At 38.7% G+C, this 18,535-nt stretch overlaps 1 long non-coding RNA gene across 1 annotated transcript in view; it reads right to left on the minus strand.

The window, feature by feature from the left end:
* The window catches only part of LOC112158464, a 77,739-nt gene that overhangs the window by 24,142 nt on the left and 35,062 nt on the right, over positions 1-18,535 (minus strand). The window contains exons 4-5 of the long non-coding RNA XR_002921314.2: positions 15,598-15,698; positions 11,317-11,407 (exon numbers count right to left, since the gene is read on the minus strand). This is a non-coding gene — a long non-coding RNA (uncharacterized LOC112158464). The remainder of the gene's footprint in view (positions 1-11,316; positions 11,408-15,597; positions 15,699-18,535) is intronic.

Genomic DNA, 18,535 nt, shown 5'->3' on the forward strand with positions numbered 1-18,535 from the left:
GAAAGTACATACAATTTAAAGATATAGGTCAGGAAAGGACAGAAAGTTCATCCCAGGTTTCCATGCGGCCTTTAAACTGTTAATCTATCTCTTCACCTTAAAGAAACCTGTTCTAATCCGCCCCCATCATCATTTTGACACCCACCCAGTCCGCACTCACCTACTGGCTTTAAATGCATGCATATCAAGCATCACTGCTTTCTTATGGCCATATCATCCGCTCATCCTATCTTCTGTTTATCCCTGATCCCGGGGATTCGTGATTGTTATCAGGGATAAAACTTCCGATCAGTCGAGTGTGACGCCTGGAAGTTAGAAAGCTCCAGGTGTGGTGAGGTCTCGGAGTGAGTTTGCAGTTTCTCTCTGCATCCCCCATCACACGCAGGATACAGTTTCTGCATGAAACCAGTCGGTTCAAAGGGGGATTATGACATCTCCACAGACCAAGCAGTTTGGGAATGTTGTGCAGTTTCGATTAAAAAAAAGGGAAGACAAATTAAACAAAAGTAAATGCTTACACCCACGTGCGCATATGCTGACACTTGTTTTTAATCTCTGAACAAACTGAGCAGAAAGTACCCAAATATGACAACAGGTATGCAAAATGTGGGATGAAAAATTGCTCAATTCCACCACTCCCTTCCTTAGGTCATTGTGCTAGCGAAGCATCCATCATGTTAATGTCACCTTAGTCGCTTTTAACAGCCCTTGAGACAAATCTGTTGAGTAACAACAGTGTAATCAGTTAGTCTGAGGAGCAAATGTGATTCTGCTGCAGAGAGAACGAGACCTAGACTGGCAGCAGTCGGTGATTTACACCTTGTTGCAGGTTAATGGGGTCTCTGTGGCTGTTTCCCCTCATTTCTCACTCATCCAACTTCCTCTTGATCTCTTCAGGTCTTTTTTTTCCCCTTGTTTTCTTTCTTGTCTCTAAGCCTCTATCCATCTGTCATCTTGCTCTTGAAAAAAAAGCTCCCGTTCCAGACTCACCCACTATCCTTATTATACATGTCTACCTCTTCGCTCTTTCCGTCTCTTCTTCACTTTTTTTTCTCACACACGCCCACATACCATCCCTGCCGATGGCAAGCACCGGCCCATCCAGCCTGCTGCGTCCTCTCCTCTCCCCTCAGTGGAGCTGAGTAATCAATCACGTGATTTGATGGCTCTTATTACAGGCCTGGCTTTCCGGGTCAGGAGGCCTGAATCTTTATGGCAGCAGATAGGGGCAGCCCTGAAACTTCACATCCTCTGAAAGAAGACAACCTCACACAGGTGTGATTTATGATCATTTTTCTTCTTTTTGAAAGAAATGTCAAACACATTTTGGCCTCCTACCTTGCAGTGACAAATGTTTAACATACATGAGGGAGTCAAGCCAGTTTTTTTTTCTTTTCTTTCAAAGGAATGCTTTAACTCATGGTTTTCTCTAAGCTGCCACACAAACCAGACCCTGACAATGACCCTGCAAATTCTAAGCTACAGAAATATTTAATCCAATTTAATTGGCCCAATATCACAAAACAATTATCTGATTGGACTTTATACCGGTAATTATACAAAAGCAGAAAGTCGGTCATAAAATATAAGCAATAGTTGATTGCTAAACTAAACTAAGCTGGTTAGACTTGCCCTTAGACTAAGAGTGTCCAAAGTCAGTCCTTGAGCACCGGCCTCCTGCTGGTTTTCCAAAAACCTTGTCCTTTTTTACTGCTGATTACCTGGATCAGGTGTGTTTGGCCAATAATGAGCTTCAATTGGTTGGAAAACATGTAGGAACACCTGCCCTCGAGGACTGACTTTGGACACCCCACCTCTCTGTGAGGAAAAACTGCTTAAAAAAATCTGATTCTATGAAAAAAAAAAGAAACCTCAGGGATATCCAGGGTAGGGCAGGCGATGTACCAGGACTGTTAAAGAAGAATTAGCTTTTCTTACTCGACAACGACATATGTGAATAGAATTCATCCAGATAGAACTGGGGGACGAGCCGGAGGTGAGGTCCACGTCGAAGAACAGAAGGACAGACGATCCACCAGAAATGCCTCCCACTCTGAGATGTGAGATGACTAGCCATTCTAAATTAGCCGAAATGCTTAGTGTTGCTGAAATTTTAGCTAAATTCTAAATTAGCCAAAAAAAAGGTAAAATGTCTAATTTAGCCAAAAACAGCTAGCATAAGGCTAAATTATTAGTTAAACTCCAAATTAGCCTACAAAACAGAAAAAAACAAAATTAGCCAAAACAGCTAGCATGTAGCTGAAATATTAGCTAAATGCTGAAATTAGCCTAAAAAACTGAAAAAACCTAAATTACCCAAAACAGCTAGCATGTAGCTGAAATTTTAGATAAATGCTGAAATTAGCCTAAAAAAACTAATTAGCCAAAACAGCTAGTATGTAGTTGAAATATTAGCTAAATGCTGATTAGCCTAAAAAAACTGAATAAAACTAAATTAACTATAACAGTTAGCCTGTGGCTAAATTATTAGTTAAACCCAAAAATAGCCTAGAAATCCTTTGTAACTACCAAAACAGTAAACAAAAAAGTAGCATAAAAAGAGCTGAATATTTTAATAGCTGAATAAGCTAAATAGCTGAAAGAGCTAAAGAACTATGGACGTCCAAAAAAAATGTATGGAAGAAAAATACCATATTTTCCGGACTATAAGTCGCACCTGAGTATAAGTCGCACCACTGGTCAATCCATGAAAAAATAACGCGACTTATAGTCCGGAAACTACCGTACTCAACAGGCTTCTGTAGTTTTTCAACATTTTCACATACCCATGTCGTCATATCTTGACGTTTGATTAAGATCGCTTACGCGTCACTTTTTAGCGTTTTAGATTTTTATTCCACCGTTCTGCAGTCTGAAATTATGACAGGAGAGGATATTTATTGATTTTCTTTATTATTATTACCATATTTTTCAGACTATAAGTCGCGTTTTTTTCCCATTGATTGGCCAGTGGTGCGACTTATACTCAGAAGCGACTTATAGTCCAGAAAATACGGTATGTAGCACCAGAGAAAAGCGAAAGTCTTTATTGCTCGTTTTCCACTATAGCATTACAGCAGATGGTATCAACACCCAGCCATACTGCTAAGTAAACTATGTCTCCTTAGCTTTACAAGTAGGTTCTCTATGTGGGTCACTCGATAGGGTAAAACACCTTGACGTTTTCACAAAAACCCTCTAGAGAACTTTTATCTTGCGGTTTCTACCAACAGACTCAGGCCCCAAAGCTTTCCGATAAAACCAAAAACATCCTTGTTGCCTCTAGCAGCGCAGGTGAGAAACGTCTTGGGAATGCAGGACAGCATGCAGGCCCATTCAGCTCCTGCAGACTGTGGGAGCACAGATGTGACTGATTTATGCCGCGGCGCTAACAGAGCAGCTTTCATTTACATTTCGTTTGCTACTACCGTGGCTGCTGCGTGCGTCTGTGCCAGCGAACATCTGTCACTGAGCCTTGTGCCGAGAGGAAAGGGCAACACTAAAGCCAGCCCCAAGGATTTTACCAGCACTTTAACAACCTGGCTACCTCTCCTCCCTGCTATTATCACTGAATTCCTGTGGGCAAGCTTAAAATTTCTCTGGTTTTGTTTTCTTTTAGTGTTTTAAACAATGACTCTGGTATGCACATAGCTGTCAGTACTCGGCTGCACATACTCTAAAGTATACGTACGGGCGTTTTGGAGCTTGTACTTCACTCTTCATTTGAAGAAGACATAACTCATCTTGCCGCTGGACCATAGCTCCCAGCTTTTCCGTGGTTAAAATCACACAGCACCTATTTTTGGCCCCCACCGGAGTGTCGGCGTGACCTTTAAACTCTGACCTTTACATGCTGTGACCTCCACAGCCTGTTAATGGAAACAGGAAGGTATTAAGGGTGGGGAAAAGAGAGGAGGAGCTCATTGGGTGCACGGGGTCAAGCCCAAAATGATGCATTCAAACCAGTCGGGAGAGATGAAGGCTGCGGCGTTCCGCTTTAGACAATGAGGCCTCAGTTATTGGTCTATAATTTGGCCAATTGATTACCCCAGTAATTGTTACCATAATGAACTGGTGTGGATAGCTGGTTGTTCACATGTATGTTTGCATGTGCAGTTTCATGGCTGAGTGTCTCTGTGAACCATCACCGGTGGGTGTTCTGCATGTCATTCATGTTTCACTGGAGTGTTTATGAATGAAAATTATGTCTTGTCATCAGTTTTTTAATTTAAAAAGGACATTTAAATAAAATAAATGGAAGATTTAGAGCAGGCTCCGCCTTAATATGAAAGTTCAATGTCTATAAGCAATGTCTTCTTTGATGATAGCTTTGTATTTGCTTTGTGATGTTTCAGCTTCATGCTTAAAACTTTGCATTTGTTACTGTCGTTGGATCTGAAGGTCAGAAAAGTCCTTAGCAACAGTTGCTAGCGTCGTTAGCTCCTGTCGTTTTGCAGAAGATATTGCTTAATAGTACATAGGCATGAATAAATGTTCAATAAACTTGTTCAGTTGACACAGAAAATGGACCAAATACATAGAGAGTTGACGCAAAAACATAATTTTGGCACAAATGGAACCCCATACGGCCCCGCCTCAGCCAGACTCCGCCTTCAGTTGAATTTTTTAGCTCTAGTTTTTGACTTTACAGGTTCAGAAACCATTTTTGCCATTTTGTTCCTGTGTTTCATTTTTTCTGTGTAACCTTCAAAGCACTTATGTTTGGTCTACAGGAGGGGTGTCAAACTTGATCGCAAAAGGGGCCAAAATCCAAAACACACTTTAGGTTGCGGGCCGAACAGGATAAACATTTATTAAAAACTTTAAAACTATAATTTTTTAACATATTTATGAATGATAATGCTAGTGTTAATGCTGTAAGAGGAATTTGGCTGCTAAAGATGCTAGTGCTGATAGCTGAAGATGCTGAAATTGATAGCTGAAAACAGTGAAGTTAATAGCCAGCTGAAATGTTACCTAAATGCCAAATTAGATTTAAAAACTAATAAAAAAAACTTAGGTTAGCCAAAACAGCTAGCATGTAGCTAAAAAAATAGCTAAACTTCAAAATAGCCGAAAAAACAGAAAAAAGATTAAATTAGCTAAAACAGCTAGCATGTAGCTGAAATACTGACTAAAGTCCGAAAAAGCCTAAAAAATCTTAGTAAATGCCAACATCGCCCAAAATGCCAATATTAAAACTCTAAAACCATAACTTTTTAACATAATTATGAATAATAAAAAAGGCAGGAATATTATTCCAGAATAAATTAATTTAAACCTTAAATAACTTTCAATATTTTACTCTCCCCAAAAAAATTATTTTGTCAAAATTATACAATTTAAGAATAAGCACAAGATAACATCAGACTAATAATAAAATAAAATTATATTGAGGGCCGGATATAATTATCCGGAGGGCCGAATTCGGCCCCCGGGCCTTGACTTTGACACATGTGGTCTAGAGGTCCTTACCGGTTAATTTGGCAGGTGTGAAAGTTGTGCCGGACTATTTCAAAAAGGGAGACGAGTGGACTTCCTTCCGAGAAAATCAGAGAAAAAATATGGTGCTTGAAAATCAATACCTGGAAGACTTGTTAATATTGACTTGAAATAAATGAAGTTTTCCATCTTATTTCAAGCTCATCTAGTACACTAAACTGTTACATTTTATTCACATTTAAATGGTTCTGAAAAGTTTAGGAAATGTCCGCTTTCGCAACTGGCTAAAGTTGTGAAATGTCCTTTTCCAGCGAGAGATTTTGTTCAGGCGCTATCCTGTATGCGACCAGAGGCGCTTCGCTTCTTGAGCTGTGAAGGGTTTTTCTCACACCAAAGGACTGACGAGAGTGAATTAGACGCCACAAATGATATCAGCGATGGTCAGCACTGCAGGGTCAGGCTAGTTATTCGTGTACGTATGTCCGTGGAAAGAGTAGGTCAGTGGACATGTCAACATCAATAGGATGGGTTGGTGTGCGCTGGTTCACCTCGAGCGATCTTCAGGATTTAGTGTCTACTTTCCCAACAGGTTTCTCAATACGAGAATTCATAAGAGGCCAACAAGGCTTTCTGACTGTTTTCTTAAGGTCACATAAAACCCGTGTGGAAAGTTTATATGTTTTGACAAAGTGTAAGATAGTCCGCCCAGTGTCAAATCGCATTTCCTCCATGACTGTGGCTCTCTTTGTCTGCTTCCCTGCCGGTCTGAGGTCCAAAAGGAGGCAGGAATGCCATCTCATTTCCAGATTTCCTGCTGATAAATCCAGGTGAGTGACAGGGATGACACAGCTTTATCCCAATATTAAAAGAAGCTCCTGGAATTCTGGCTCCACCAAAGCCGTGGGAATCTCCCAAAGAGGAACCTGCCAACATATGAAAATTTACAATCTTCCACCCCATGATATATCTATAAGAACAAAGGGAAAGGTCAGTTATGATACTATATGTCTTGTTTTTCTACGTTCCTGCACTGGCTTGCATTTCCTAAAAGTGCAAAACATAAGAAACATTTTTTGTTAAGAAGGAATCCCAAACCGATTGTTGGTTTCTTTATGTTTTAAACTTGCCACTGCTTAAAATTAAACATATATTATTTAATAACCTTTCCAAATAAATGTGTGGTATCTTTGCCCTCCTTTTGAGATAAAAAAGCCTAAGTTAATATCTTATTCATACATTCTAATGCAAGCCACTTGTTTGACTCATTAGTGACCAAAGAAAGAGTTCAAATATGTCCCTTGAGTCCCCACATTCACAGGTGAGGAAATGCTAAATCTCGTCTTCCTCCAGGTCTGGGTCCGTCTTTAACAGCTGTGGTCAGACAGAGAGGAGGCCAGCAGACTGTAGTTGGATGTTGGGTTCCCCTACTGGTTACTGGTTTATTCTCCACTGTGCTTAAACCGCTTAACGGCTGAATTTATACCCAGCTATTAAAAAAGACACTGACTTGTGTTTTTGCTTTTAAATAAATGCTACATTTAGGTAATTTTATGGCTAATGTGGTTTGTCGCAAATTCGAGACAACAGGCATTAAGGTAGTGGTGTCAAACTCAATTGTACAGGAGGCTAAAATCCAAACCACACCTTAGACCGTGGGCTGGATAGGTTAAACATTTATTGAATACTCTAAAACTACATTTTTAAAACTTTAAAACCGTAACTTTTTACCAACGACATGAACTAGATATATAGCATTGCATGTGATAATGCTAGTGTGAATGCTGTAAGCTGGATTTGGCTGCTGAAGATGCTAGTGCTGATAGCTGAAAACGCTGAAGCTGATAGCCAGCCAAAATAGTAGCTGAACGCTAAATTATCTTGAAAAACTAAAGAAAAAAAAACATAGTTTAGCCAAAACAGCTAGCATGTAGCTGAAAAATAGCTAAACTTCAACATAGCCTAAAATAGCTAAAACAGCTAGCGTGTAAATGTTAGCCTAACTCCAAAACAGACTAAATATTTTTTTAAAACAGCCTAAAGTAGACAAAACAGCTAACTGAAATATTAGATAAACTTAAAAATAGCCATAAAACTTAAAAAAAAGCCTGAATTATCCAAAACACCTAGCATATAGCTGAAATGTTAGCGAAACTCCAAAATGGCGTAAAAAACTTAAAAACGCCTAAATTAGCCAAAAGAGCTAGCTTGTAGCTGAAAATAGCCTGAAATAGCTAAAATGGCTAGTGTGTAAATATTAGCCTAACTCCAAAACAGCCGAAAAATAAAAAAACAGCCTAAATTAGACGAAACAGCTAGCTGAAATATTAGCTAAACTTAAAAATAGCCCGAAAAACATAAAAAGACTAAATTATCCAAAACAGCTAGCATATACCTGAAAAATAGCTAAACTTCAAAATAGCCTAAAATAGCTAAAACAGCTAGCGTGTAAATGTTAGCCTAACTCCAAAACAAACTATTTTTTTTAAAAAACAGCCTAAATTAGTCAAAACAGCTAACTAAAATATTAGCTAAACTTAAAAATAGCCCATAAAACTTAAAAAAGCCTAAATCATCCAGAACACCTAGCATATAACTGAAATGCTAGCAAAACTCCAAAACAGCGTAAAAAACTTTTAAAAGTCTAAATTAGCCAAAAACAGCTAGCTTGTAGCTGAAAAATAGCTAAACTTCAAAATAGCTAAAACAGCTAGCATGTAAATGGTAGCCTAACTCCAAAACAGACTAAAAAAAAATAAATTAGCCAAAACACTTAGCATATAGCTGAAATATTAGCTTAGTAAATGCCAAAATAGTCCACAAAGCTAGTGGAAGGCCAATTTTAAAAAATTTGAAACCGTAACTTTTTAACATATTTATGATTAATAACTAGGCAGGAATATTATTCCAGAATAAAGAAACCTTAAATAACTTTCAATATTTTACTCTCCTCAAAAGTATACTTCTTCAAAAATATACAAGTTACAAATGAGCGCAAGATAACATCGGGTCATTAATAACAAAATAAAATGATTTGGAGGGCCGCATCCGGCCCCCGGGCCTCAACTTTGACACACGTGCATTAGGGGTTAACACTCACATAAATATATTTCTCCCCTCACATCTTTTCTTTTCTTCTCTTTAAGACACTCCCATCACCTAATGAAGGCCGTTCATACCTTTACACACAGGCTGAGCCTCCTACTGACCCCAAAGACTAATGAAAAAAACCCTAATTCCTCTCCATCCTTATTACGCCCTATTACTTATAGAAAAAGGTTTCTACCTCACCCTCCTCATGCCCTCTTCTACCTCCTTCCCTTCGTCTTTAGCCCCGCTCCTTCTTCAGAAGCGCTCCCGCTGCGATGCTGTTGGCTCCTTTGATCTGGCCCAGCGCTCTAATTAGAAGGAAGTGAAGTATAGGCTAGTGAGGTCACCATTACCCGTGACCCCTCTCATCGACCACTCCAAGTGTCGCTTGGGAGCGAGACGTTCTCACGGCGTTGACCCGCCGGCCGCGATCGAGAGAGAATCTGGATCGCGTTAGAGACCCCTGTAAAAATCAGGCACAATTTACATCTAATTTGAGCTGCAGCAGAGGTCAGTGTGCGGCGTCTCGTTAGTGTCCGACTGGAGAGGGCTGGAGGGGGCCGTAATAATGGTCGACCAAAGTGGCAGGACCCTCGTTAGGCCCAAACGACCGGTTTAAGTTCAACATAAACAAAGCTTGAGACTGACAGCTTTCTTCAAAGTAGGAGTGTCTCTGATCAAAACTGCAATTGAGGATTTAAACTGGGTTTGCTTTAGAGGGCTGAAAGTTTTAGACTCATAAAAGCAAGTTGGATTTCTGTGGCTTAGAGTGATGAAATACAATGTACGGTTACTGCCTTTGATGGCAGCTGTAAAGTAACGGGAGCTTAGCCTGACTGAGCTGACGAATAATGTGTCATTATTTGAGGGATGTGAGTCACCTGAGCAGGACGCATAAACTTACAGACTCGAGGTATAAAAAAAAAAAAAAGGTACCCTGATCACAGTTTGACTCTGCTCATTAAGGGTATTTCCTCTTCCTCAATCAAACTCTCAGGGTGGTTAAATCTTCCAAAGCCGATGCAATAACCATTAGATCAGGGGTGTCAAACTCAATCGCACAAGGGGCCAAAATCCAAAACACACCTTAGGTAACGGGCCACACAGATTAAACATTTATTAAACACTCTAAAACTACATTTTTAAAACTTTAAAACCATAACTTTTTAACATAATTATAAACTAGATACATAGCATTACCTGTGATAATGCTAGTGTGAATGCTGTAAGCTGAATTTGAACGCTGAAGATTCTAGTGCTGATAGCTAAAGATGCTGAAATTGATAGCTAAAAACACTAAAGCTGACAGCTAAAACACTGAAGCTAATAGATACAAAAGCTTCAGTTGTTAGCTGAAATTACTAAAGCTAATAGCTGAAAACACTGATGTTGTTAGCTGAAATCACTTAAACTAATAGCTGAAAACGCTTAAGTTGTTAGCTGAAATTACTGACCCTAATAGCTGAAAACACTGATGTTGAAAGCTGAAATCAATGAAATAGTGCTAATAGCTGAAGATGCTGAATGTGACAGTTAAAAACGCTGAAGCTGATAGCTAAAAACGCTGAAGCTGATAGCTGAAAACACCCATGTTGATAGCTGAAATCACTGAACGAGTGCTGATAGCTGAAGATGCTGAATGTGATAGTTAAAAACGCTAAGCTGATAGCTGAAAACACTGAAGCTAATAGATGAAAACACTGAAGTTGATAGCTGAAATCACTGATGCTAATAGCTAAAAACGCTTAAGTTGTTAGCTGAAATCACTAAAGCTAATAGCTGAAAACACTGATGTTGTTAGATGAAGCTATAGCCAGCAAAAATATTTGCAAAATTTCAAATTAGGCTAAAAAATGAATTTAGCTTAGCCAAAACAGCTAGCATATAGCTAAAAAAATAGCTAAACAACCTAAAAAATGCAAAAAGCTTAAATTAGCCAAAACGGGTAATGAGTAAATATTATCTCCAAAACAGCCTAAAAAACTTTTTCAAAAAGCCTATATTAGCCAAAACAGCCAGCATGTAGCTGAAATATTAGCTAAACTCAAAAAAGCCTAAAAATCGTAGAAAATGCCAAAATAATCAAAAAAGCTAGCATAATACCAATTTTTAAACTTTACAACAGTAACTTAACATAATCATAAACAATAAAAAGGCAGGAATATTATTCCAGAATAAATCAACTTAAACCCTAAATTACTTTCACTATTTTACTCTATGTAAAAATCTATTTTATCAAAATTATACAAGTTAGAAATAGGCGGGAGATAACATCGGGCCATTAATAACAATAAAATAAAAGGATCTGGAGGGCCGGATAGAATTACCCGGCCCCCGGGCCTTGATTTTGACACGTGTATGTTAGATACTGGCAACCTCATCTACACACATACCTTCGCACCTGTGTGTAAACGCATGGACGTACAGACCACAATCCCCATGTAAGGTATGTACCGCCAGAAACCAAGAGTATGTGAACACATGATCACCCTCCCACAAGAAAACCGAGATGGGGGGAGGGTCTGAGGGTAACACATCAAAGCTGTTAGGATATTTCACTTTGGAAGGAGTAAGAACACATCAAAAGACAAGAGCGCACCTCCTCCTCCACCCCCTCACTCTGTATTGTATTATACTAAAATTAAGGGGGTTGGGCAAGAAAATCCATATATCTGACAAAAAAATGCGGGTTTCCTGACAGTTCAAAGACAGACACAGGATGGGAGGGCGATGATATAATATGCAATAAAAATATACATCTCTGTGCACTTCAGTCGCAAATATTACCAAATTGCAGGGTGTTTCTGGTCCTCCTCAAGGTGCTGAGTGAAGTTCAGGTTATGCAGGTGTGCCCACGGGACGATGATTTACAACGCACCTTAAAAGTGAGAAAACAGTTTGTGCAATTATCATGTCAAAGATTTTCTGGGATAAACGGAGAGGATGGGAAGAGGAGTTGCACTGTTTGCTCATCGCGCCTGGCTGTCATCCAGAGAGTTGATTTAGGTGGATTACGTTAATCCATACCTGCTCTGTCTGTCTCTGGAAGATCTTTGAGCACATTTGGGTTTAATGCGGGGCCACCCTCATCTGTGAGCGGAAGTCCCCGAAAATCAGGGAACAAAGGAGACTAATAGATCTGTGTGAAGTGGGATCAGACGTTAATAGTGCTTTTTTTTTTGGTTTAAACAAAATCTCCAACTCAGTGATAAAAGATTTAAAAAATATCTATGCTTTTTTGGAAAAGTTTTGGACTAGAAAACTGTTTTCAAGGTTGTGAAGAAACTCAGCAGGTAGGTTTGTTTTTGATTTTAACCCTTTAACTACCTGAAAAAGAAGAAAAAAGACACACAAAAAAGTATTTTTTCTGCTTCTTATTGCTTGGTACAGAGTCCCTAAAGGGCCATCAAAGTAAAAAAAAAATGTTTGTTTGTTTGTTTTTTTTTAAACTGAGGGGGTCAGGAAAAAAATTGAAAAAAAATCTGGTTACTACGGAGCCCCTAAAGGGACATCAGAAAAAAAAATTAAAGTTAAGAAAAAAAAAATAATAATAATAATAACTGGTGCGCACCACTTACTATCTGGTGGGGACTACTTACTAACTGGTGCGCACCACTTACTAACTGGTGCGCACCACTTACTAACTGGTGCGCACCACTTTCTATCTGGTGCACACCACTTACTATCTGGTGGGCACCACTTACTATCTCGTGGGCACCACTTACTAACTGGTTGGCACCACTTACTAACTGGTGGGCACCACTTACTATCTCGTGTGCACCACTTACTATCTGGTGGGCACCATTTACTATCTCGTGGGCACCACTTACTATCTGGTGGGCACCACTTACTAACTGGTGGGCACCACTTACTATCTGGTGCGCACCACTAACTAACTGGTGGGCACCACTTACTATCTGGTGCGCACCACTTAGTATCTGGTGGGCACCACTTACTAACTGGTGGGCACCATTTACTATCTGGTGGGCACCAATTACTATCTGGTAAGTGGTGCGCACCAGTTAGTAATTTTTTTTTTCCGATGTCCCTTTAGGGGCTCCGTAGGTTACCAACTAGAGCTTGTTTTTCTAAAAATTAAAGTAGCAAAAAATAACTTTATTTTTATTTTTTAATTGTATGAACAATAAAATGTTCAGGTTACTAATTGATGCGCACTAGTTACTATCTGGTGCACATCTGTCACGAACCAGAATTCTTATTTTTTCTTTTTTTACTTCAATTTTTTTCCCCCTTAGGGACTCCATATCTTAGGTAGTAATTCACGCAACCAATATATTTAAAAACATGTTTTCTAAATGTTTCCCACCGTTTGGTTGAGTAGGCACTTGAAGGGTTAAAGCATGAAAACACTGTGATCAACCCCTCCCTCACTCCGGTTTATCAGCTTTTTTTTTTTTTCTTCGCCTCTGCTGCTCTTGCTTTCCCCATGAATATCATTATTAACATCCCTAACGGATAAAGGAGCAATGCCCCGGCTCTTGCCTGATCCTGATAAAACAAGAGGAGCTTGATAACAGATGCACACCCTCTTCCATAAACAGCAGGCGGAAGTTAGCCATTCATCCTCATAATCGGCCCGGCGTTGCCGCGCCCTGCTGTAAGGTATGTGAGAGAAACAAATACGGTTATAAAAAAGGGAAATGACAGGAGAAGATAAAAAAAACTGTTTATTCATAACTTTTACCTGATTGATGCTTTAGCGGTTCCTTTTGATTTTTCATTGATAAACTTTAAAGGGGCCATACAATGAAAATTCTACTTTTTGAGGTTCTAAGTGCATTATAATATTCATTCCTCTCTACAACGAGTCCCAAAGCGATATTTTGATGTATTTAAGAGTAATCCTCTAAAAACCTGTGCCCCTCCCATACCCACAAAAAGGAGCAAGTCCTATCGTGCTGATGTCAGCATGATGTGAACCGCCCCCTCCAGGAAGAACCTTTGCTGCAAGCTCCACCCCGGACTACAACGAACACACACCCACTTTCTCTGCGGGACATACGGTGATCATCAGCAAAGTGTCGTAATCGGAGAAGAAGTGGCTCATCTTGTAGCTCATCTTAGGTGTTTAATTAAGCTTCCAAAAGAAGAGCCAGCACATCTGAAGTGGTTGTAGCGCAACAGACCCGCCAGTAACTCTACGGCACTACATTTTTTTTTTTAAACGCCGGATATGACATCACCAATTTCACGAAGCCAAATTCAACGTTTATTTATGACTCCACTGCATTCTGATAGTGAAAATGTGGATGGTTTATTTTAAAAAATGACTTTCAAACAGGTTTTTTGGTTCCAAATTGTTTGACCACAATGCATTGTGGTCTATATTTGCTAATCTAGTGAGAATGGATGCATGCTAGTTTTTTTAAAAGACTTCTGGGAACTTTCTACTCGACTCGGATTTTAGAATTAGTAGATTCGGACAGCACTAGAAAATGGCGAGCGCTCTATATAGTGAGTAGAACTCACGAACAGGCAGACAGTTGGTTCCATGTGCAGCAGGTTTATTAGTTCAGGCAGGAACTAAGTCATCAACCAGCAGGGAGGCATCAGAGAAGAGATTAGAGTAGTCAGATTCCAGATGAGGGTCAAGGCAGGCGGCAGGCAAACAGAGATGAGGTCGGGTACACAGAAGATCAAGTCCTGAATGAAACGCTCAGTAAGGAAGGCAGAGTGGCACAAACAATACTTCGCACCGAGTAAAGCTTTGAGTGCTGCTTGAGAAGCAGGTGGGTGAGTGTCACATTGGAGACAGCCGAGCAGCATTCAGGAACTGTGGGCAGGGGCTGCTGGGAGATGTAGTGCAGTCAGTACTCTGGAGATGACACCCACAGAGTGAGACCCCTGACAGTAGTGGGGGAATTCGGACACAGCACAAGTCTCAGAGTCGGCGCTATTTCTACAATCGAACTTGTGCCTCACATATAGACGGTCTTGTGTTATCTAGTTAACTGTAAAAGTGTGTGGATGCATGATAACAACATAGTTCTGCAGTTGTTTGTTTACAAGCGGGACTAGGGCTGGGTATCGACACTAATTTCCAAAAACGATTCAATTCAATTCCCAAGAGCCTGGATCGATTCATTCCGATTTTTTTTTTCGATTCTTTCGATCCATTCAATTCAATTCAATTTTGAGTTTACACATTTAGACACATTTGTTTAGAAATACAAAAATACATTGTAATCATTGTTCTGTCTCTCCTGGAGGGCGTTTCAGTTTGGCCACTAGGTGGCAATTGCGCTATAGAAGTACACTTTATTCAAGAAGAAGAAGAAAATATGAGCAAAAAACTGTGTTTTTGACCACAAATAGTTACTTTAAAAATATTTTCTTAAAGTAGTTTGTAAAATTCATGTCTGTGAAGTTATAAAGATTTTTAGGTTGACCAAGCGTTAGCATTAGCCGTCCTATGGGAAACTCCATTAAACGTTAGCATCAAGCTAGCGGACTTTAGCTTTATGTGCTAAATCGATTTATATTTTTTATTAATTAATTGATTCAAAGTGATTAATCGATTTTATTAACCTAGCTCTAGCAGGCACGCTAAGGAGGCTCATTGACGGTCTATGGGCAGGTTCAAGGATGACGTCGTGGAATGGGCGGGACCAACAAGGAGCGAAAGACGGAGCCTCAAAGATTAAGTCGTTTTACTTCTGGGTATTAAAACAGTCCACAAATATGACTTATATTTCATAAATAATATGTTTTTTAGTGTTCTGGAGATAATATATGATCATAAATATGGATATACTTAAGAAAATCATAGTATGGGCCCATTAATATAAGCTAAAATCCTTTATTGTCGTCGTCTTGTAACATTCCTGAGATAGACTTTGGGTGCGTGTTTGAAGCTGAATCTTTCACTTGGCCCACATTTCTCCTGACCTTTGACCCCCCTTTCACCTGTCGCCCAAAGGCCTCATCAGCCAATCAGACCGTTCCCTCAGGGATCCTGTCACCTGACAGAGGTGAATCCTCTCACCTCCGCAGTGAAGCCAGAGACCCTCTCCCACAGTTACAGCTTCTCACCTCTGATCTCCTCACCTGAACACCTGAACACCTGATATCGTTGAGTCAAGCTCTCACTTGCTTTTCATCTCAGCATCTGCTCCATTCTTTTTTCCTTCATTTTTTTAATGAACAGCCTTAAGGGCGAAAGAGAAGAAAAAAAGGACAGAATGACTCTTTAGACGGATTCTTTTGAGTGATTATAAATATGTGTTTTATGTGACTTTAACACAAGCACACCCACACATCAAAGATCAAACGGATTTGATAAACCTCACAGCACCTTTTGCAAATGGAGACTTCTTTTTAAACAGATAGACACGCCCATTCAAACATCCGCTCATGCACACAATAAATGAAATAGAGATAAAGGGATTTGGCAGAGGACACATTTCTCCAATGGGGTTTTGATCTTAAGCTTTCGCAAAGTGAGTCCACGGTGCAGAATCAATAAACAAATAAAAACACACATGAACGTGGGCCTTTTTTGTGTTAATGATTAGGCGAGGAAACATTTGCTCGCGATGGGAATAGGGGCCATGGTTTCCCAAGTGGTGCTATCTAGGTCACAGGGCCAAGGTTGCCAAGTTTCTATCTGCAAGTGTGACACGATTATCTGCTTCACATGGAGCAGATGATAATATGGAAATGTGAATATGACCTTCAGCAGCTGCTGCTTGGTTTTGAAAGCGGCTTCGTTCTGGATCCGACTGAGTAAACACAAATAAACACAGATAGGTAGATATTTTAGATATTTATATTACTTGGTCCTTTCTCTCCTCGTCCTCCAGCTCTTCTGGGAACCTCAGGGTTGATTAAGCATCTGCATTGTGGTTGGCTTAAAGACCCCTGAGGGTCATTTAGCGATCCATTGTCCTCTACAAGAGGTAAATTTGACAAATTGATTTCATTTTATGAGACAAGCTGGGTTTTTTGTGTTCAAGGGTTGCATCAAGGTAACGTAAGAGCTTCTTCCTCTAACTATTTGGCAGATGGTAATCGCTGGTTCCTGCACTAGGGTATGTAAAATAGTGGCGTCCACATCTGGATTGTTGATTCTTATGATCCCACCTCCAGATTTCAACCCAATCAGGAAGTAATAAATGCTGTTTTTTCTCAAATGACCACTAGAGGTAGGTTTCAGAGGAGAATAATTGACCTTACTGGAGAAGGGATCTTTGAACTATAGGACTTTGGACGCCTATAATGTTCACTCAACTTACCAATGTTCTGAAATTGAGTTCAACTTTATTTATAGTGCCCAATATCACAAAACAATTGCCTCATTTGGCTTAAAATAAAGTAAAATGTAAGCTTCCTCAGGGGTCCACCCATCGGCCAATCAAAAACAAACCCAGAAATTCATGCAAATTTGAGATATATTAAAATCAAATGACCTATCAGACTTATTATGACTAATAAAGCGTAACCTTTTAAAATCTTTGGAAACCAGAATATATATTTGTTTATTTAGATTAAAAGTTGGCTTTGTAAAATTAGTGGTTGAATAGGAAATGTCTCCCTTCTAAAACTTGCCTCTAGTGGTCATTAGAGGAACTGCAGCATTTACCACTTAATGGTCTAATTTAAAACGTTAGTTGATTCAGATTGTTAAATAATAATTCTGTAAAAGCCTTTGAAATCACTATAAACTCATGTAAGTGTCTCTACGGGCTCGAAATAAGGCACAATTCCCAACAACTTAATGCCGGTTTTTCAATTCCTTAAAAAATATATAAATCTCCAAAAAAGTAATTTTAAATTTTTTTCTTAAGGAGGTCCCTACACCTGTCTATATCCTCTCTGTTATGTTAACACTAAAATCCACCTTAAAGCCTCCAGGACAGCAGGAAGTCACCTGCTCATTGATTGGACAGTTGGATTTGTGGCTATCCAATCAGAAAGACATATAAAGGCAGCAACATAATTTGCACAGCAACTACTTTTTTGCTTTGAATCTGTAAGAAAAAAAAAGACAAAAAAATAAAAAAACACACCATAGAAATAATTTCAAACCTTTTTTATGGGCTTGCAGATCCCTTTTTACATATTTACAAACCTGATTTTTTTGTGCCTGGCTATTTTTTCATTTTTATTTTTGATGAAACTTGATTTATATTGAACATCTAGTTGCGGTCGCAAAACTTTACAGTCTTATATTCAGTCAATATTTACTAAGATAAAGTCAAATTGTTTTGTTTTTTCTCTGCATGTCTCATTTGAATGTGTAAACAGTGAAATGTACATGAAAAACCCATTTCAAAATAAAATATATGTATAGTTTTAAAGAAAATAAAAAATAGAAAAAATGTAAACTAGCATAATTTCTTTATAAAGCGAGAACTATTGTATGAATATATTTTGAATGATTTTAAATGTCTAAATTTTAATATTGGTGATTTTTATGATTTTACTTGTGTTTTATCAATAGATTTTTATTTCCTTTTTTTAATTTTATATATTTTGTACAGGACTTTGAATTGCCTTGGGTAGACTTTGTGCTTCATTAATAAACTTGTTTGCTTTCTTCTTTAAATAAATAAGACTCATACAAGTGCCAGTTACATAACATCAAGAGAAAAAATGAAAATACAACATAAGGGCAAAACAAATTGTCCAATAAATGATAATATTCACTTTCTTTTGGACAATGCTGCAGTAAGGAACAGAGTAGCAACAAGAAATGTCAAAAAAATAAAGCCTCTACTTTTTGGGAATTCTTACAAAAAATAAAAATAATTAATCTAGTAAATGAAAAAATGTCCAAAAATGTTTTTGAAAATGACAAAAACCTGGTAATCAACAAGCTTTGAATTCCTGAGCTCTGTTGTCCAGGATTTTATTAGTTTTTGCAAGAAAAAAAGTGCATTTTCTTGCAAAAATATATATTTCTGCCAAGAATAAATGTAGTCTGAACGTATCTTATATCTGTGGTATAAATGTCAATGGTGATTTGTCACAATGAATAGTTCAG

Source organism: Oryzias melastigma, linkage group LG24 (genome assembly GCF_002922805.2).
Source record: "Oryzias melastigma strain HK-1 linkage group LG24, ASM292280v2, whole genome shotgun sequence".
Classification (NCBI taxonomy): Eukaryota; Metazoa; Chordata; class Actinopteri; order Beloniformes; family Adrianichthyidae; genus Oryzias; species Oryzias melastigma.